Source organism: Pteropus vampyrus, unplaced genomic scaffold (assembly GCF_000151845.1).
Source record: "Pteropus vampyrus isolate Shadow unplaced genomic scaffold, Pvam_2.0 Scaffold326, whole genome shotgun sequence".
Taxonomy (NCBI): domain Eukaryota; kingdom Metazoa; phylum Chordata; class Mammalia; order Chiroptera; family Pteropodidae; genus Pteropus; species Pteropus vampyrus.
The window spans coordinates 1,328,404-1,336,674 of NW_011889107.1; positions in this window are offsets into that span (position 1 = coordinate 1,328,404).

The following is an 8,271-nucleotide window of genomic DNA, read 5'->3' on the forward strand; positions in this document are numbered from 1 at the left end:
AGATTTCCCTCTGACCTCACACCTCGTTCCTCCTCTTGGGTCCCCCAACGTGATGACTGGTACCTCATCTCCCAGTTTCCCAAGTCAGAGCCCTCTCCTCCCACAAAGCCACACAGGGGATACTTATGGACTGTAGGTTCATCAATTCTGTCCCCCAAGTAGTTCCCTTTATCTAGGGCCTTGAAAGTCCACCCTCACCTTTCTCATTCTCCCCAGACAGACCCACTCAAGCCAGGATGTTCTCATTGTTCCTTGGAGGCCTCTTATGCTTTTCTACTTCCAGGTGTTTACTCACTCTTTGTCCCCACATGGAACACCGTCTTTCTCTTCTTTGCCTATCCAAATCCATTTTGCCCGCCTTCTGCATAGCCTAGATCCAGCCTTTTCCAAGGAAGCCTCTTTCTCCTCCCCAGCAGGCAGGACCTCCTCTCACCCTAAGCTCCTGGGCCCTTCTTGTCTTATCTATGCCTGGACACACAGCATCACCTCCACCCTTCCTTCTGCATACATGGACTCCTACATCTCCCAGGCTCCTTGTTGATAAGTGGACCATGTGACTGCTCCTGGCCAATGAACTGTGGGCAGAGGAGAACCAGTCACTTCCTGGCTATGCATAATTTTCCAGCTGCTGCAGCAACTAAGAAAACCTCTTTTGAGATGGTAGATCTTCAAGATCAAAGCAGAATGGAAAGCTGAGTCACCCCAGGAAGGACAGCAGCCCTGAGAGATGCCTGGACCTGCAGCAGAATTTACATAAGCAAACAATAAACTTTTGTTATGTTCATCCACTGAGATTTTGAGGTTGTTCGTTAACACAGCACAGCCTCTCCTACCCTGACTAATACAGTCTTCTCTGAGTGTTATTTCCCCACTTCTAGTCTGAGGATAACCATCATCAGCTCCTCACAGGGCGGTTGTAAGGATTAATTATTAAAAGATCCACATTGAGTCCCTGGGTGCCGATTGCAGGCTCATTGAGTACTGCCTAACTATGAGATGTCCTGGCTGGGCAGGTGTTATAAACTGTGTCAGGCCAAAATTGATATGTTAAAGCCCTAATCTCCAATGCGATGGTGTTTGGAGGAGGGGACCTTGGGGAGGTAATTAGGTTTAGATGAGGTCATAAGGTGGAGCCCCCATGATGGGATTAGTGCCCTTATAAGAAAGGAAGAGACCAGAGCACTTTCTCTGTCCGCCATGGGAAGAAATGGTGAGAAGTATGCTGTCTGCAAGCCAGAAAAGGTTCTCATTAAGAGCCAAATCCGTAGGCACCTTGATATTGGACTTCCCAGCTTCCAGATCTATGCAAAATAAGTGTTTGCTGTTTAAGCCACCCAGTCTATGGTATTTTGTTATAGCAGCCCAAGCAGACTAAGACAGCAGAGCTCCACGTATTAGAGAAAAAAAGAGATAACTACATTCAGATGCTCGGGTTGGGCACTGAACAATTCGAGGTGGGAAGTGCATTACAATAGTGTACTGTAGTAACCCTGTAGTACTCCCGGTTCTGTTTTGAACCCACTGATAAATATGCAGACTGGTTTTGTTGCTATGAGAAGAATTTGGAGGGGAGGAGTCTGAAAAAGGCACGGGAGAAACAGGAACAATGGTTATACTAACAATATCAGGAAACATTCACATCATGCTGCTGTGTGCCAGGTACTGCTCCTAGCACTTCACTTACATTTATTCGTTTATTTTTTACAACAACAGCACCACGAGGTATACATCATCATCCCCATTTTACACATGAGGAAACTGAGGCAGAGGTAAGGTAAGTTACCTAACATCATGTGGCTTATAAATAGCAGAGCCAGGATTTGAATCTGGGCAGATTGACTTAAGAATTGCTCTTCATCCCACCATTGTGTGGGTTCCTGGGAGGAGGGCAGTGGGGGGCCCTTCCGCAGCCTAGCACCCGGCCTGGGTTTGAGCTTTCAGAGTTAAGATGAGGGCAGAAGCTGAAGAAACTGATTTCATGAGAGTGTTTGAGAGATGATATGTACAGGCACAGCTCTTTAGGGCCCAGATGATGGGACACAGAGCTAAGATGGCAGAACACAGTTCCTTCCACCCTTTACCCCTTCCATCCCCCGCTCCCAACCTGCCACCTTGACCTTGATACAGAACCCAGAATTGCTCTGGAGTCCAAAGGGCAGGGAATTTGGAAAGCATTCAGAGGCCACCTCTTTGGCTTGGCATTGGCATTTCATGAGGGCAGGAACAGTGGGAGGATTCTCCAACCAGGTTCAAGGATAGCATACGTGTGCATCAACAGGAGTTCGGGCAGGACCAGGATGGAAGAATGGGTGGGCTCCTATGAGGAAAGATGGTTTGTGGGCCCCGGTGAAACCCTACCTCTGGAGCCTGCCAGAAATAGTGGAGACTTTGTGGGGGAAGGGTCTAAGACCCTAGAGTGAGCATGTGGGGATTCAGAGGCTGAATCATTTAAATACAAATGTAATCTCATCTGTGCTCAGAGGTCCTTCAGCTCTGTGACACATCACGCCACAGGCAGGCATTCACCTAATTCTTACATCCACCCACTTTACAGATGAAGAAACCGGGGGTCAGAGAAGCTGATTGCCTACAGTCATTCAGCCATTAGGCAGCAGAGTCTGGCAGAGCCCAGAGGTCCTGCATTGTCCACGTCTCCAGCTGCCCCCAGAAGTTCCAGCCCAACTGAAAGAACTCCGCATGTCCCCAAGGATACCTCCTACTGCGGACTAGGTCCTCCAGGTCTCCTGTAGCCTGGCAGAGGCCTGTCTACCAGGGTGAGCCTCTGCCTCACCCGCCCACCCGTGTGCTAGGGACAGAAGGGGGACTTTATGTGCAATCTGCCCAACTCTCCAGAAAGCACTTAGGTTTATGATGTGCATGAAATTGATCGCCAGTTGGCGCAGCCCCCGCTTGCTCAGTGCCAGCCCAGCGCTGGCAGGAGGCTGCCCCCCTACACTCCCACCACCACTTTCAAGGAGCATCAAAGCTGCTTGCCAAGGCCCCCCATGAGGGTCCTTCCCCACTAACAAGTGCAAAGTGGAGGGGGGAGCCTTGCCCAAAGGCCCTTCCACAGTGCACATATCCCGCCCCATGATAGTTAAATATCTCCGTGTTTTGTGCCAATTCCAGCCTCTTCTGCTTCTTTTCTAATGAGCTGATGCTTTCAAAGGCTCCACTAATTGGTGTTTGCTCCTCACACACCACGACACTTTGATAGTCACTTAGGACATGGGTCCACTCATCACATCCATGGTATAGGAGGTTGCTCACCTCACTGCACCAGGGTGCCTGGCCTGTGTGCCCAGTGCCTCTGTGCACATGTGAAAGTACCTATGTGCCTTGTTTCCCATGTGGGGAACATATGTCTGTACAGGCACACCTATGTGTACATGTGTGTACAAATGCTCCTTTGAGGTTATTTCTTGCATACCTATGTTTTTGTGAGTGCATGCGCACTGATGTGCACAGGTGAATGCTACATTCTGTGCATACGGGGTGTGCATTTTTGTGTGTGCCCATATTCCTGGGTGGGTGTATTTGTGTGCATGTGACAGAGCCTGTGTTTATACATGCACTCATGTGCTTTGCATGTTTGTGCATGGACATCTGCTCTCAGGCACATACATGTGAATTTTTGCAAGTCTACTAATAAGGTATATATTTATGTCCGAGTGCATCTGTGGTGTGTGGGACATATGCCTAAGCCCAGGGCAGGGCAGGCATATGCATCTGTGTACATGGCGGGATATGGGATAAGAAAATCCCTGGTTGGGGCATACATGCATATGTAGCACACATGTACTTGGGCATTTGTGTATGATGTGTGGCAGAAAGGTGTAACATAGCAGCCAAGGGCCCACAGGCTTTGTGTTTGAGGTCTGGCTCTTCCATTTTCTACCCATATAACTTTGGGATATTCACTTAATCTCTCTAATCTTCAGTTTTCTTATCTGTGAAATGGAGATAATAAAAGCACCTATTTCATATATTGTCATTGCACAGATCCAGCATGGAGCTAGCTGCCTGGAAGAAACCTTGTGGGCAGGCACTTGGGGAGACAGCTGGTCAGGTCCAGGTCACGTAGTAACAGCTACAACCTCTGAGATCTTTGTTGCATTCGATGAGTTCACATATTTTTTTTACCTACCTTTGACAGATGGGAAACTGAGGCAAAGAAGTAGATGGCGGCAAAGCTGGAATTTGCTGTCCGAGGACACAGCCTACAAGCAGGCTTATTCCTGAGGGCGAGAGGGCAGCTTCAAGAGGATGGAGTAATGCATACCTTGGTGGACCCCATGCACAAATACATAAACCTGGAGGGAGCAGAGAGGACAGGCACTCCAGGCATGGGGGCAGGTGAGGGATATAGGAGTATAGACAATATAGGTGAGGAGGACAGGCAACCCCTAAGAAGCCCAGCTCGGTCCTGTAAACCAGGGATTCCCAACCCCCCGGCCATTGACCAGTACTGGTCCGGCACCTGTTAGGAACTGGGCCACACAGCAGGAGGTGAGCAACAGACAAGCGAGCGAAATTTCATCTGTACTTGCAGCCGCTCCCCAGCACTAGCATCACTGCCTCAGCTCCACCTCAGATCATCAGGCGCTAGATTCTCATGGGAGCACCGGTCCTGGTGCCAAAAAGGTTGGGAACTGCTGCTGTAAACACAGCTTCAGTCTAACCCTATCATTTACTCACCAAGAATCTGAGGCCGAGAGCGAAAGGAGCTTGCTCAAAGCCATAGGACAGAAAAACCTTAGAACAGAGGCCCTTGGCACCCAGGCCATGGCTCTTACCCCTTGCTCTCCTCATTTACCACACTGCCACTCAAGTGGCACTGACCAGGCTGGGAACTGATGGGCAGGGGCAGGGTCCTCCCCATGGGTAGGTCATAGAGCATTCAAACTACCTGGTGGTCAGCATAGAGGGTCCACTGTGTCCATTTGGGGGAACATGACCTCTGGACCTAGGATCCTGCACTTCCCCCACCTAAGATTGCAACCAGTATGCTTTACTTTTTTTTCCCTTCATATTTTGCGGGGTAATTTTTTATGTTACTTTTTTAATTTAAAAAAAAGTCAAAACTTTAAAAAATCACAACCACCACCAGCAGCAGCGGTGCAACCTCACCAGCTGACATTGCCACTCTCATTAGCACTGCCACCCCCCACCCCCAGAGTCATCACCATTACCAGCGTCAGGGGCTGACTGCTCCCCATCACCAGTTCTCATCCCTTAAGCTGTCCTTACCCACAGCCTTTAATAAATGTCTCTGTCATGGCCCCAGAATTAAATAAAAATAGTCTTCCCCCACCATTTGCATTTCATTTCTTCTCCCACCTCCATGCTCATTCCAGGATCATGTGATCCGAAGCCCTCCCCAAACCTGCATCCTGCCTTGCTCCCCTGCTCCCAAGAGCCCCTGGCCTGGCCTGGCCTGCAGAAACCTCAGGCTGGGCTTTGGCCCTGAAGCCTCACTGGGGGCTAACAGCAGGCGAGGAAGCCAGGAGGGGTAGAAGGGCCTGCAGCCCCCTCCTCATGCCTAGTGCCCCACCTACCCAGCCGGGCAGCCTGTCTGCCTTCCTGAGCTCATTAACTGCAGGTCACTGTTCAGCAGGAAAGACAAGGCGTGGGTTCTGCAGGCGTTCATTAGCCGTGAGAGGAACAGTGTGTGTGAAATTAGCAGTCACCTGAGGACCTCGATAATTTCATAATTAGGAGGCCTAATGGCTCCAGCTCTGGATGCCAAATGACTTAACCCCTTGCCTGCTGGGCGCCTATCCTCCAGTCCAAGGCCGAGAGGACGGCCTGCAGTAACCCCTCTGTTCCAGTCCCCACTCCCTATGGTCCAATCACTTTCATTTCTGCCACCCACCCCAGGACCCAGCACCAGGGCTGGCACAGAGTGAGTGCAAAAGCAAAGTTAATGGAGTGAATGAATGAATGAACAAACGATCAGGTGTCTGAATGGTAAAAGTTTCAGCCCCCACTGCAGGTACTCAGGGGAGGAAGGACACTCCATCTGTGTGAGTAGGTATGTGGTTGTGTGCAAGCCTGTGTGTATGTGTGTGCAAGTGAGAGCATGAGGGCACACTCACATGTGGATCTCTGATGTCTGCTTCTAAGAACCTTGTGTGCATCCTTGTCCACACTCATATCTGTGATACTCATTCTGCTGCCTCCTGTCTGGAAACAGAGCTTGCTCTGCAATGGGGCCTCAAGTGCTTCCCTTGAAGCCAGCCTCTCCTGGCATAATGGTGGCTCCAGAATTTCTATATGAGAACACTTAGGGGGCACATTTGAGAGGAAGGAGGAGCCTAGAGACTTTGCCTTGAATCTGCATTTGCATAGCAAGTATACTGTCTTTATTTAAATGGAATGTTTATTTGGGAGGCTGGTCCTAATAATGGGGTGCTAAAGTCTCACTCTTTAACATGGAGGAGTTGCTTGTGACAGTCTCCAAAGACTCCACCCAAGCCTTTCTCAGCCTGCTCCCGCTCTTCCTAACCTTCCCCTGGTCCTGAAGATGGGCAGGCTGAGGCGGAAGGTGGAGTCCACTGGGCTCCAGCACGGTGTAGGCCTCCCCCAACCTGGGACGACTGAGCCTGCAGGGACCCTGCTTCACACCTCTCATTGCAGAGCAAAAGTGAGGAGGTCAGAGGAAAGGAGAATGAAGGAATGGGAAGAGGGGAGGTATGAGGAGAACAATAAAGGAATAGAAAGAGAGACCAGGAGGGTAGGGGCAAGAAAGGGAAGGAGATAGGATGAGAAGTCCCAAGGAGGTGAGAAAGAAGATAAGAGGAGAGAGATGGGGGGGAAGAGAGAGGAGGAGAGGCAAGGAGGCTGAGAGCATTATCAGCACTTAAAAAGCGAGCAGCTCAGTTCTTCTTTGGCACAAATAATGGCTTTTTATGAATAAATCATGTGTCAGATGCCTCCCAGGGAGTAGGCATGGAGGGGGGCGAGTCAGCCAGGCTCCCGGCTGGCGGGAATGGGCCAGTCGCACACCCCCAGCTGCAAGGGTGTTGCCTTCTTTCTCCTGATGGGGCCCAGCAGTACAGAAGCTGTCTCTGGAATTACCACTGCCCTGAGCCAGGCATGCTCGGTCATTACTCTGAGGTGGTCTCGCTGCTCCCTGCTCAAGAGCCTGGCCCATCCCAGGGTGGGGAGTGTCCCTCTACTCCCCTTCCCTCCCACAGCAAGGCAGCACAGAAGATGCTCCTGGCAGGGAAACACCAGCTCGGGTGCACCCCAGAGAGAGATCTGTGCCAAGATAGGCAGACACACCCAGAGAAGAAGGCATGCAGTGCACACAACTGATCCAGGCATGGACTCTGCAGTTCCGGATGTACATGTGAACACACTCAGAGATGGAGACACTGTCATCCCCAACACACACACACACACACACACACACACACACACATACACACAGAGGCACATGCACACTCAGACAGGGAGACCCCAACCATCACCCATCCTGCCCCACTCCCAGCACATACACATAGGCCCACACACACAGATGCATGTAGGGCTACATGGAAACACACAGACCTGCACACACACACTAGTAGCCCACCCTCTGGCAGCCAGGATGGGGGCAGCTTTGCAGCCCATATGGAGCCCAGACCCAGCTGGGCTATCCCAGAGTCTGGTTGTGGGGTGGGGCTGGGACATCTGTCCCAGGGGAGGATCCACCAGCTCCCTACCCAGTGAGGACATCTACCATACTCCACAGTGAGGTTTCAAGCCCCAGCTGAGCCCAAGCTGTACAGGTCCTGCTGGCTCCAAGCTCCTTTGCTCCTCTGCTCACAGCCACCTCCCCAGAGGCAGTAGAGTCCATAGAAGAGCCAGGGGGTTGGAAGTATACAGTCTGGGCAGGAACCCCATTTCTTCCCTTTGCCAGTAGTGTAACTTCAGAGAATAATTCCAATCTTATTTGTTCCTCAAAAAAATCTGAGACAGATGCTACTGCCCCATCTTCCAGATGAAGAAAGTGAGGCTCAGAGAGGGAAGCACACTGGGCATTTCTTTCTAGGGCCACGCTCTTTTTGCAAACTCTAGGAGCCCAGTGTCTTGGTTTTCTTCCTCCTTTCCCTGGGGCTGCTCCTTCTCAGCCAGTGGTTCCCCTCCCTGTGCCGAAGTTTTCTAAGGTGTTCATTGGAGCAGACTGGAATTGCCTGCTCTTCCCACTCTGCACCACCCCCTAAGCCACTCCCAACACTTCCATGACAGTTTCTGTGTTCTTGATTCTTTGACTGCCCTCTCCAT